The following is a 14,698-nucleotide window of genomic DNA, read 5'->3' on the forward strand; positions in this document are numbered from 1 at the left end:
ACAACAAAAAAGCAATGGAGAATGGACTTCATATTGAATAAATGGCGCTGGGATAACTGGCTAGCCATGTGCAGAATATTGAAACTGGACCCCTTCCTTACAACATGTTAAAAAATTAACTGGATTTAAAGATGGATTAAGGACTTAAATGTAAAACCCCAAACTATAAAATCCTGGGCAAACAACCTAGGCAATATCATTCTGGACATAGGAATGGTCAAAGATTTTTGTGACGAAGATGCCAAAGTAATTGCAACAAAAACAAAAATTGACAAATGGGATCTAAGTAAATTAAAGATCTTCTGCTCAGCAAAAGAAACTATCAACAGAGTGAACAGAAAAACCTATAGCACAGGAGATAATTTTTGCAAACTATGCATCTGACAAAGGTCTACTATCCAGCATCTAAAAGAAATCTAAACAAATTTGCAAGAGAAAAAAGACCCCATTAAAAAGTGGTCAAAGTACATGAAGAGACACTTTTTAAAATAATATGTACAAGTAGCCAATAATCATATGTAAAGAAAGCTCAATATCAGTGATCATTAGAAAAATTCAAATTGGCCGGGTGCGGTGGCTCACACCTGTAATCGCAGAACGTTGGGAGGCCGAGGCAGTCCAATTGTCTGAGGTCAGGAGTTGGAGACCAGTTTGAGACCAGTCTGGCCAACATGGTGAAACCCCGTCTCTACTAAAATTACAAAAAAATAAAAAATAAAAAAATTAGCGTGGCTTGGTGGCAGGCACCTGTAATCCCAGCTACTCGGTAGGCTGAGGCAGGGGAATTGCTTGAACCAGGGAGGTGGAGGTTGCAATGAGCCGAGATCACGCCACTACGCCAAGCCTGTGTGACAGAGTGAGACTCCGTCTAAAAAAATTAAAAAAAAAAGAAAAATTCAAATCAAAAGCAAAATGAGATATGCTGTCACATCTATCAGAATGGCTATTATTAAAAAGTGAGAAAAAATAATAGATACTGGTGAGATTAATTTGTTCAACTATTGTGGAAGATAGTGTAGGCAATTTCTCAAAGTCACTAAAACATAAATATCACTTTACCCAGCAATTCCATTACCAGGTATATACCCAAAATAATATAAATCATTCTATCGTAAAGACGCATACATGTGTATGTTCACTGCAGCACTATTTGCAATAGCAAAGACATGGAATCAGCCTAAATGCTCATCAGTGGTAGATTGGATAGAGAAAATATGGTACATATACACAATGGAATACCATGCAGCATAAAAAGTAACAAGATTCTCTTCTTTACAGGAACATGGATGGAGCTGGAGGTCATTATCCTTGGCAACCTAACTCAGGAACAGAAAACCAAATACCATGTGTTCTCACTTTTATGTATGAGCTAAATGATGAGAACACATGGATACATAGAGGGAAACAACACATACTGCAGACTATTGGAAGTTGGTTGGAGGATGGGAGAAGGAAGAGGATCACAAACAAAAGCTAATAAGTACTATGCTTAATACCTGGGTGATGAAATAATCTGTAAAACAAACACCCATGACAGAAGTTTACCTATATAACAAACCTGCACATGTACCCCTGAACTTAAAATAAAAGTTAAATTTGTAAAAGTTAATCTTCAATAAATACTTGTTGTCTAAGCATAAATTGATATGCTTAGAAATATAAGCATATAAGTAAAGCATAAAAAACATAAATCTTGTTTCTTCATGTTATCTCTTAGGAAAAATTTTATTTTATTGCAGGTAGAAGGACTAAAAAATTCATTTTGATTCACTAAATATTTGTTGAATTGTGAGAATTCTTTTCTTTGTCAGCTGATGTTAATTGAAGAAAATATTTTTGGTTTTAAAAGAGGTACTCTCTACCTTAAGGGGAAGAAATAGAAAAGATGCTACTGAAGTAGAAAATTATTTCACGTCTATTGTCCTGTTAACGATACATGAAACTAAATGGAGAAGAGAAAGAAAGTATTCTTAAGTGGTCCAGGAATGTTTGTTCTGTCACTCTTGAAAAATAAGAAGAGCTCATTAAGTGAGCAAAATGAATAAGACGATAAAGAAAAGAGCATTTCCTGCAAGATTAATATAATGTAGAAATGAATTAAGTAGGTATATATTTATTTTCAGAAATCAAGGAATAGCCATGTAAAAATACAGCCTAAAGTTACATTATGAGTTATGGTTAGAAATGTGACTGGATTTTAGATTGTAGATATTCTTGATGAGCCATTCTAAGGCACTTTAGCTTTATTAAATAAGCAACATGGAGGCAGGAAAGTATCAAAATCAGTGTTTTAAATTAGGCTAGTCACAATCAGATAATATTTTCTGAAAAATAGCAGTGGTATGCAATATTGACTAGAGTGTTAAAATGAGAAAAAAATAAGTTAGAAGAATGTTCACATTTTGTAGTCAGACACATGGGTACAAAGCGAAATTTTTATATTTATTAGTGTTGGAATTTGGATGACATTTAAAAAAAATCTGACACTTGTAGAAATTCTTTCATTCATTCATACATTCATTGACATATCCATTAATATTCCTGGCCTTTAACATTTGATTAATAAAAGGAATGTGCATTTCAGTCAAATAAATAAATACATAAAAATATTATATACTAGTAACTATGATGCAGAGAATTAAGAAAGGGTAATAGGCAATTAGCGACATAATAACAAGATCTTGGGAGTCTGAGGTTTTGGAGGAGTGCCCTTTGAAAAGATGACATTAAGATGTGACTGACAAAAAGAGTAAGCAACTGTTTTTGAAGCATACGATGCAAAATATGATGGAACTAGATTTGCAAGTCTGAGAATTTAAAAAAAAAGCCATAATATTTGTCATTATTAAAGGAAAATACACACATACACACAAAGATAATAAGGATTAGGAGTGTCATAACAAAAACTATTAACCATGTAGTCGATGTACTGTGTTGTTATTTTGAAATTCCCACCTTTTCAACCAATTACAGAATTTGGTACATTATCAGTTTCAAAGAATTCTTAGAGAGTGATCTTTGCCATTCTGTGGGGTAGATGATGTAGGATAAAAATGAAGCAGATAGAATCATAAAAGGCAGGAAATGATTTTATTCATTGCTATTTTCTGAATTTGAATTTGTATATGTATTTTCTACTTACATACTAAATAGCTTAGAAAGTTAGTTTGAATATGGTTATCCTTAGAGAAAGATGTTAAAATTACATTTGTTAGTACAAAAACCTCATATAGTCTCTAATTATGAGATTAGATAATACTATTGAGATTTTTATAATTTAAATAAGCATTTTTTTCTTTTGCTTTTAAAACTGCTTGCAAGTATTCAGCTTAATTAAATTCAGCGGAAGTCATATAAATCTTTTTCAGACTTCTTTTTATTTCTAAAAGTACTTCACAATTTCATTTATAGAAACATTGAACATAATTATTAAAAATAAAAAGAAGACTAAAAGCTACCCCTTTTAAATTCAACATGTATTTTGAACTAGACAATGAATTGAAGTCTTTATATCAAGTCTTTAATTTTAGCATAAAAGTAAAGTTTATTGATATTTTATAGATGAAAAAATAGAAGAGGTTTAGAGATAAATAAGTTGTATATAAATACACACATCAGATATACGGTCTATCCAAGATTCCACTTCATGTCTGTTTTACTTCAAAATGAACAGTGCTGGAGTATGCAATATCTTGTGTGTTACATTATGATCAGTGATGGAAATTTACAGATGAGGAATTGGTTTATTTCTTATGCTGAGAATGAGGGGAGAAGCTCATAGATGAGTGAAGGCATGCATCTATAGATTCAAAACTTGCATTAATCGAAATATTTTTGACAAATATGGACCTTCGAAATATTAACATCTAAATTTTGATCACATTAATGAGTAAACAAAAATTGTGCCTTATATCTTGGCAAACATCTTATGTTTATGTTCCTGATCCCTTTATGTTGACTTTAAAATTTCATAATAATATTTGCTATGTAAGAAATGTAAAGCATCACTTTGAGGACTGAAAACATTGATAGAGTAACAACTATGTTTGTTCTTACCATTTTCTGAGCCATTATACACATACATTCATATTTGTGTGTGTGTGCCTGTATGTGTAGTTACAAACTTCTCAAATATGGCACATTGTGCTTCTGAGGGGATTATATATCAATATTGAGAAAGAAGTTTAATATAAAATGGTAAATTATGAAAAAAATGTCTAGTACCTCAATATGATGTACACATTGCATTTTTAAAACTTCAGTTAATGGTGGTTTAACACTTCGCAGCCTTGAAGTGCCTTCTGAAATATTACATTAAATATAATTTAGCTTTGTTTAAGTTAGGTGACTTTGACTGACTAAAATACATATGCATAAATTGGCATAAGCAAAAAGGAACCACCATTATGAAAATATAGCAATTTTTTATCAAATGCAAGTGTAGATATATTGTTGGGTCTGAGTAAAAACTAGAAATGGGAACTTCCATGGCCTGAGGACTTTCTTCATTTCTTCTGTTCCCATCCATTTACTGTGCCCAGTAGAGGTGTTTTTCCTATGCTACTTTAATATACAATGCAAGAAACATGGATCCAAGCAACTCTATGATTTTCCATAATTCTCTTTTAGCTAGGAAAGGAACCCAGGTCATACTCTTTATTCCAATCCATCATAATAAAGAAACATAGGATTAGTTTGTCCAGTTTGGTGGTGTATTGTATATCCGACCAAAACCTCTGGCTTAAAAAGGCAATTTATGTAGTAAGGCCTTCTTGCTGGAAGTCATGAGATGAGGAAATGAGGTGGGGATCAAAAGACTGGTGCCAGAAAATAATCTATGCCAGGAAGAAAATTCTGTTTATATTTATTATGGTCTATATAAATTTTATTATATGTCATTATGCTTGAATTTATTGTACATTTTTGAGAATCAATAGTCTATATCAAGTAAGTTTTATTTAAACAAAAGTTTTTATGAGCCAGGACGCCTTTTCTCTGACCACGATATCAAAAAACATATCAAGAAAGAGCTAAAAGAAGCTTCCTAATCTCTCATATGTTTTCTCCTAAAATACTTTAGGAGTGGATTAAGTTGACTATTTTTTTGACTTATTAAAGAATATTTTCTTATTTTTGCATTTGTACATGTATATTTACATTTAACTTGTAAAGCCCTGTTCTGTTTATGGTTGGATAACTGAATTTATCTTAAAATTTATTTGGTAAGATGTAAATTATTCTTTCACTTTCATTGGTGTTTAAACTGTCATAAAGTTAGAAATAATTTATCATTGAACATACAAGAAGTATAACATACTACATGGAAAAAAACTGTAGATAAAAGGGAAAATAGATCTTAGATTTTTGTTATATTTATCCCATATGTCAATTATTTTCATGACAAACACAACAGTTCATAGATTGATTCTTTCTGTCATACTCCATTTTTACTTCTGATTATTATAGCCAGGCAGACTACATGACTGTGTATAAATTATTAAAACTAAATAAAAATGTTTCATGAATCATATATTGTCTCTTCTGAATTCAAGAGTATAGTTGCAGGACTAATCTTGGGTTCTGATTGGCTATTTATTGTCTAGGCATACAGTTTCACTAATGAAATTAGTGAAATAAATAGGTTGAAATCCAAATAAGACATACGAAATTGCATCATTAAAAAACTCACGAGATTTTAGACCTGAAATCAGTGTAAATATTAATTAAATTAGTATCTAAAGAAGCATAATTTATATTTTTACTAAAATAGGCACTTCATAAATACTGGTTAATTTCAAAACTGCTTGAAGATTAATCCAGTTGTGAATGACTAACCACACTATCAAACAGCTATGCCACATTAAATGCATTTCATTGCATAGTACAAAAAAAACCTGAGAGCATATTTGAAATGTAGCACTCTTAATTTACCTAGACTATTCAGATAAAGTAGTCTGTAATTTTTCTAGGATATGTGATATAGGTATTGTGATGCAGAAAACAAATAAAAATATTTTTGAAAGAAGTAATGTTATACTGATATTGTACTTTTAAAAGTTCTAAATAAATTTAAGTCCTATGTTGTTTAGACATTTCAGACTATACTTCAAGGGGGCTTACAGTATTGATTAGTATAACATGAATAATTGTTTTTGCTTTTGTATATGTTTGTAGATAATTTGTGTAAATATTTTAAATAGTAAATATTTTGTGAGACTTTTAAAATTAAAAGTATATTTACTATGTTATAGAGAAAAAGGTATATAACTTAAGCATATAAAACTACAAGTATCCATTAGACATTCAATTAATGAATAGATACAGCAATAGGAATAAAACATAATCATAATAATGCATCATTTTAGAAAACAAATTATAAACCACAAGATGGAGCTGGAATTACATTTTCTATAAAAAGTGAACAAATTTTACTCAAGTCATGTTTTCAAAATGTATGTACTCTATGCAGTACATATAATTTTTAAAACACCATATAAGATTGTATTTCCAAAGTGCTCATGCATGTACAGTCACAAATATTATCATTATTTAAAATATGACTCTACAATATACATGTAAACCTATTGTTAAAAGACAAAATTACAAAAAAATTTAATTTAAAGATTGAGTTGGCTTTTATTTGTAATTTTAGAATTAGGCAACATCTCTTACTATAAAATGACATGAGTATCCCGATATACTGAACAGAGAAGTTTGGTTTTATAGGCAGAAAAGGGCTAAAGAAAGCAAAATCAAAGAACAAAAAATTGATTGGTTATTTAAAAGTTACTTGCTTTACAGGCTTAAAACAGAGGAGACTTCCTTACTATGCTAACTCAGAGTGACTAAAATTTTCTGTTTTTGTAGAAAAACTGACTCATTTTCAAGTTCAGTTTGATCAAATGGCACTAAGCATAATTGGCTTCATTTGATCTGGTCAGTTGGGACCTAATATGAAAGGCTAGTCCAAAATAATGACATGTTATGAATGTTAACACTACCAAATTTCATCTGTCAAAATTATGTTAAAATTTTCATAGAAATATTTCTGTTTTATAATAAAAAGAATCAGTATAACAAACCAGGCTGAAGGAAATTTTGAAAATGACTGCTGAATTGTTGTCCCTATTAGTTACCAAATAATAAAGTGATATTCATTATGGAAAAAGAATTTTAGCATGATACTCACAGACGATCATTCAGATAGTCTTATATGCACATATATACCTTATACATTATATTATATAAAATGCCATTTATTAAAAATGATATTTGGTGAGAACCAGTTACATCCTTCTTGCTTTTATCTGTCTTCCTGTCTTTGATATTTTTGTGAACTGAGACAAAATTCACTTTGTAGAACTTCCAGTTGAAAAACTTATCTTTAGACTCGTGGCTTAACTTCCATGCTTGTGAAAGCATATGTAGCAGAATCACCTTAACCAGGGGAAAACCTCAAAAGCACTGCTAATGATAACAATAGATTTTTAAGCTATGGTAGACAATTTATTAGCTGTGAAACTATTTTTGTTTATTATTTTATTTTTATATTTTTAACAAAATATTGAATAGTGATAGCTGGGGGACTTCACCAAAAATTGTTAGAGGTAATATACAAATCCAATTTAATTGTAGAATACAAAATCAACAAATAAAAATCCGTTGCATTCCTATAAAAAACTTTATTTTAAATTTTTAAATTGAGCAGAGATCATGTGTTCCCTTTAAATTAAGATAATTTGTTACTCAACAAGAATATATGCTGCCAGAAAGATTATACTTTATTGCTTAAGAGTATCCAGCACCAATGATATATGTCAGAAAGTCTGCAATAATATGAACATTTTAAAATTATCTCCAGATTTGTTTAGAAGTGGGATGTAGGCTCAAAGTTCCTTCATTTTTTACAATCTGCATTAGATATGTTGAAACAAAAATTAAAACTATTGAAATAAGCTATTTATTTAGAAAATTATGTAAACATTCTTAAAGTACTATAATTTAAGTAATGTTCGGGGCCTTTCTGGGGTGCTGAGGAAGTTCTAAGAAACTTCATGGCTCATATTTTTGTTCTAGCCCCTCCTGTGCTATCTTAGCTGCACTCTCTTTCTTAAATTTAATAACTCATTTCAGTCTGGTCAACTACAAGGAAATTACTTCCACAATTTTTTAAACTAAAAAAATAAGGGGTTTTGTAATTTAAAAAATATTCACTCAGTGGAATGGCTAGCCTTTTATGCAGAATTTATGCTAGAAAAGTCTCCTGGAAGGTCAGGAGTGAGTTTACTGTCCTGCTATTGCATTGAATGGTCTCTTTAGAGAACCCAATCCTGCGGAATTGGGAGGTTGGATGAGGAGCCACTAGGCAGATAAGACTGGTTGTATTGAAGAAGAGAAAAAAAGATTAGCACTTTAAACATTCAGTTTCTTTTGAACCACAAGATAGTTTTGCTCCAGTATGTAAAAAAAATTATGTGTTTTGTCATGAAACTGAAGATCTGATAAGAATAGGTGACAACAGTGCTAGTATATAATGTCATTCAAATTAAAATATCCAAATCCAGGCCAAGATTAATGATTCACCCTTCAAAACTGGAACCTATACAAGATTGGAGAAGAGGTTTTTAGGCATCAAAGGACACTTAGAAATCCCAAGATATTACAAATGGAAGGGATTTTAAGAATAATCTCATCTTAAATTACAAATAGTTTTCATTGTCCAAGCCACGTCCAAATAGTTGATGCTGACTGGCTGAAGCACTGTGTGGATTCAGGTAAATTCAGATTTATTTGTAAGAAATATTTCAACTTCTAAATAAGATTCATCAGTTAGAGGAGTTGCTGCATACCTGCAGTACATCATATAAATCTAAACATCATCTAAAAATCATCACCACACTTAAAGATATGCCCAATATAAAATAGCATTATATCACTTAGAGGCAAGGCTATAAAAATACGGTCTCTGTATTTAGCACTTAGTCCACCTTGCTATTCTAGAAGTATCAGAGCAATCTGCATATAAATTTTGATAGTTCACTAGTAATTTCTAGCTCAGAAACAAGCAGTTAATATATGCTATACATAAAATAGCTAGTGGATCATTAGTATTTATTTTTAAAATTATATTTGCATTGTATTTCTTAAAATCTATTAATCATCCTGAAATTGATAACTTGTGGATTGAAGTATTGCCCTCATTATTTTAATTCCTCCTCTTTTCTATGGCTTTCTGATAGTGATAATACACTTCCTAGCCTCTTAACTTTGAGTTTAGCCATGTCACAGCAAAGCTTAATGTAAAGTGTTACTTGAATAATTTTTCAAAGGATAAATTACCAAAGTTTGTAATTTATGTCTACAATATAAGGAGCACGCTCATTGTGTCATTATCTAAGCCATGCCAAGTTTCAACTAAGTATCTCTTAGCAGAAGAGTTTCAGATTGTTTTCAAGAGAAAACAATGATTATTTATACAATAAAGAACAAATATATCTTTTTCCCAACATCTTTGCCTATATTAGGTATGCATAAAGGTAAAGTGTTATTTTATTGCCTTAGATTGTTTATTTATTCATTTTATTGTTAGGTTCACAGGTCAAGTCATGCCTGACTGCTAACAAAAATTCTGTTCTGAATCAAATGTTACATTATGTCTTTGTAGAGAACTCAGACAATAAGCATACTTTGTATTTCTGGTTAAATAGCATGGTATTCTCAAATTATTTTAACTCCTTGAGAGACAGGGATATCCACTGCTACAGTTTTTAACCTTAGTCTATTAGACACATGTGGAGCTTAATATATAGAGAGATGTTTGGTTCTGCCTTTTCACTTAGCATCTCTTGCACGTGGGGACTATATAGATTTGCTTATGAAACAACAACCACAACTATATCCACTACTGGTGCAAAATCAGCATCAAAATTCATTGAAGTTAGCAATACTTCTTTAGTTTCAGATCAGCTAAAAGATAACAAAATGCTACTAGGTATGTGTTATATCATATCACTGTCAGGAACAGTTTGTTGTATCTGTTTAAACAAAGTATTTTCCGCTTAATTGCCACAATTCTAAATGGACATTTTAAGAATACTCAGTATTGGTTGCATATACAACTCAGAATAAAAATAATACTAACTTTGCAGTATAATGAGAATATCAGATAAAGGCATTTTAAGATACCTACTAATTAATTGAAGTTATACATAAAGACATTAATGAACATATACATGTAAATCCATATTTCTAAAGATTTCTCCAAAGATAGTAAACTAAGTCACGTGATAAAGTTATAAAATTTAGTCTAAACTTTCCTTTGATGAAAGGCAGCAAGCACAGAGGAAGAAAACAGACTCGCTTAGTTAATAATGGAAGGTGCTCCCAGTATGCTTTCTTTCAGTATATCAATTTATCATCCCTCTAGATTTTTTGGTTAACAATTGATTATTAGTAGTCAGGTCAGGAACCATAGAAAAGAAGAATGTTCAAGTTTTGAACACCAAGATTTCAATTTAACATCTGTCAGCTAGAAACTAAGTAGACGGCAACTTATACACCATACTACTCATACGACTCAATATTTGAGTACTCATTACACTCAAATAACTAATGATGTTTCCATGTTTTGCAAGCCATTTTCTAACTAACTTCCAACTGCCATGTTTGTGTAAAGGCAATTAACAAAGGACATTTTAACATAATGTGGAAATAACTAACTTGTTACATGAATTATAAAAGTCAGCAAGTCTCAAACAGTTGGTCTCTGAATTAAACTAGTTCTCTGTCACCTCATTAGGTAGTTAGTTAATCTCATTATAAAATAGGTGTGGTGAAGATAATGAAAAGCAGTAAAGACAGGAAAACTGGAGAGACAGATCCTGGAGAGAGAGTTACGTCGTGTTCTGCTTGAAGCATCATACATTACTAAACTTCAGAGATACGTATGTTCAAATCAAAAATGTCTGTATCTCTAAATACCTCCACATATTTGCAGTTAACTACACTTTCTTCTGATTCTGTGATGTCTGAAAGGCGATCGTGCACCAGTGGCATTTTGTTAGTCTCAGCTCCCCACTCTCTATATAATGTGTTTTTCTCTGCCCTGAAGGTGCAGCCAACAGAGTTTCAGTATTAAATCTACTATTTACAAACTAGTTTAATGGCATCATAAAAACATTCACAAAATATCATTAAAGGTCGGCAATAAACTGCCTAAATCTTTTTGCCTTTTAAATATATGGCTGACCAGCATATCCCCAAAAGCTGAGTTTGAAAATTAGCTGCTGAGCATGCACTGCAGTTAATTTTCATAGCTGCTTAAATATGATGCATCAGCAACATAATAAACCATACTCCTGCATAATAAACCCTTCTTTGATGCAAATCAATAGGGAGTAGTGCTATATAAAAATAAACTAAATACATGGGAACTCTGGGACACCTATGAATAGCCAGAGCACATGCAAGCATCACAAAGCCCGTTAAACCATTTTTTTGATGTGAGTTTTGGAGCAAACTAGTAATAGCCAACTGTCTTAGAAAATACAAAACAAATATAAGACAATCAAGTAAGACCCAAATTATAGAAGTCTGGCTCTCTCACGTGATTGTTTCCTAGGTAACTAGGACAGTGAAATAGAAATTTCTCAAAACAATCAAAACCACAAGTAAGATAACATTAAAATGCTTTTGCACTTATATCTTTACTGATCCACAAGAACAAAATTCAGTTTAAGTAAAATCCAGGGATAACTTTGAAAGAAGAAAAGTGAGTTCACACTAATACCATCACGTTATTTCAGTAGTAACAGTCACTGCCTTCCAGTGTTTGCAGGTGAGATAATTTGATAAATTTGCCTTAACACATATTCATATTCTTGTTTCATCTAATTAAATTGAAAAGATAAGGTCATAAAGGTAAAGCTATTGCGAACTGCTACTTCAGACTCTTAACAATATTCAGCCTTCTGAGAAACATTAGTATTGGAATGCTGGGTATAGCACAGAAATAGTTGCTGCTTTTGACACATATGTTCTTAATAGATTTGAATGACTTTCTTTGGATATTAGATAAAAGTTAGGTGAGTTTTAAGAACTTCAGATGACAACTCTGCTGGATGTAAAGTAGCACCAAATTTCTAGGGACCCACTCACAAGAGTGCCACATTCAGTTTTAAAATGACCACTTTTAACATTTGACAGTAACACTGAGAAAACTTTTGACTTTTCAGTGCTTCTGTCTACTCCCTGTTAAGTTAACATGACCACTTTTAATATTTTAAAATGACCACTTTTAATATTTGACAGTAACACTAACAAAGCATTTGAATTTCCAGTGCTTCTACCTCCTCACTGTAAACTTAGCAATGATATCTGCATGCTTCATTCTATCCAAAGGAAAAATGAAAACTAAAAGGAAGATGTTTTATGCATACTTATACTCTAATTGATTCCCGACTTTTAATTGTTTCACCGCATACGCTGGTGTTTTCAAAATGTTTCTATATCCTGGGATGCACATAATCCTCAGCAGCACACATTGTTTTAGGTTCTGGCAGTAACTGATCCAGAGACTTTCTCCCTGAAACTTAACTGTTCTCTTTAATATTGTCTAGAAAGTGAGTTGTTACCTAGGCTATTAAGTGGAACTTTTCCAAGATATATAATGCTTTCCAATAAAACATAACTGAATCATTTATTCATTCATTAATTTTTCAGATTTTAATTGATCACCTAGCCTGAGTAGGCACTTTGCCAGATGATGGGGGAAAAGGGCAACTGTGACCAAGTAAATCCTGTTAAGGAGTCTTCTCTTGTAGAAATTTGTACTAATGTGCAGAGACTGTAAATAGATTATTTATATTCCCTTTACACAAATACTGTAATGTCAATATTATCTTTGTTTTGTAACTAAGAAGGCAGAGAATTAAGTAAATTATCCATTGTTCATTGGAACAGCAAACCAACTAACCATGTCTCTCGTGGAACTAAGCCTAAACCAAAAACAAACAAACAAAAAAATCTGCAAAAGCATATAATCAAAGATAAAGCAAAACAAAAGAAAAAAATAACAAAAACAGAAATGTCATGTAAGCAGAATCTTAAAGACAATATCTGATCCTTCAAATTGTTGTAGACATAATTGGCAGTCCTGTGAGAGATCAAATACATTCAACAAAAAATAAGGGCAAATGTTTTTCCTTATCTCAGAATTTCAGCTAAAGCCACAACATCAGGGAAAGAAGGCAGTTAGCATCTCCATGTCTTAAAGTGCCAAGGAATTGCAATACGTAGTCCTGTGCTTATCGTAAAGTGAACAAACTGAAAATCTTTAACTCTAAATTCAATACTAGATTCAGCCCATACAATATGACATCAGAATTTCAAAAGAAAGATCTATATTTTGTGAGCTTGGCTAAGTGAGAGGTTGATCAAGAGTTTTATTTTCTGTCTTCCCTTCACATTGAACCAGGTAAGGATGGATATACAACTGTTTTTTCATCTCTCTCCTGTCTTGGATTATTGAAGAAGATAGGAAAACCTAAAGGCCCACCCAAGTGCCATAGAATAACAGATGAAAAGTAAGTTTATAGGAAAGCTTCATATGTGTTTTTTGCAATAAGGAGACAGAAATTCTTTTTTTTTGTTTGTTTGAGATGGAGTCTCACTGTCTCCCAGGCTGGGGCTCACTGCAACCTCCGCCTCCTGGGTTCAGGCGATTCTTCTGCCCCAGCCTCTCGAGTAGCTGGGACTACAGGCACATGCCACCACGCCCATCTAATTTTTGTATTTTTAGTAGAGACGAGGTTTCACCATATTGGCCAGGCTGGTCTTGAACTCCTGACCTCATGATCCTCCCGCCTCGGCCTCCCAAAGTGCTGGGATTATAGGTGTGAGCCACCACGCCCAGCCAGGTTCATGATTTTTATATGAAGACTCCAGAATATAAAAGATGGCCGGTTCATTTCATAAAGACAAGGGAGAAGAGAAAGCCCTGGAAGATCTACTCATTCTGCCATTATTTGCCATGGCAAGAAATAAGTCTCCCATGGGGCTTAACAGTTTTTTCATTTCATCCGTGAAGTACTTGCATCTACACCCCCCACCTCACTTGCTCTCACTACCATCTCAGTACATGACACCCCTTCCCCTGGACTCTTAAACCTTCTCATTTTCTAGAAATTGAAGGGACTGTAAATTTCTACCTTTTTTCTGGCATGAGCATTATGATGCAAAAATGGATAAAGGTTTTCTTTATTTTAGTGCTTGACAAAGCCAACGTGCATACTGGGGAAGAGCCAGCAAGTAATTAGGGGTCACACTTTGTTAGGAACTCTGTAAAGTAGTTACATTGCTTCAGGAAAAAGGGATTTTCTCAGATATATACACAAAGGAAAAATGATACACGGCTCTAAAACTTTTTCTTTATATCAATTAAGGCTGTGTACATATTGTTTTCTTCTCTTACACAGCATAACAGTTTTGACAATTCCCTGAGTCAGTGTACTTATTCATAGTTATACTTTATTTCATTTTTTTCTTTCTGTGTATGTAACATTAAAGTACCTGTAAATCAATACAAGTAAATGACTAGAGATACATAATCTTAATGAATAATCGCTGACAATTTCTCAATAGTCCAATTAAAAAAAAAATCAGAGATCCTGGTGTCTTCTTTCTTGCGATATCTCCATCT

Source organism: Pongo pygmaeus, chromosome 3 (genome assembly GCF_028885625.2).
Source record: "Pongo pygmaeus isolate AG05252 chromosome 3, NHGRI_mPonPyg2-v2.0_pri, whole genome shotgun sequence".
In the NCBI taxonomy this organism is placed as follows: Eukaryota; Metazoa; Chordata; class Mammalia; order Primates; family Hominidae; genus Pongo; species Pongo pygmaeus.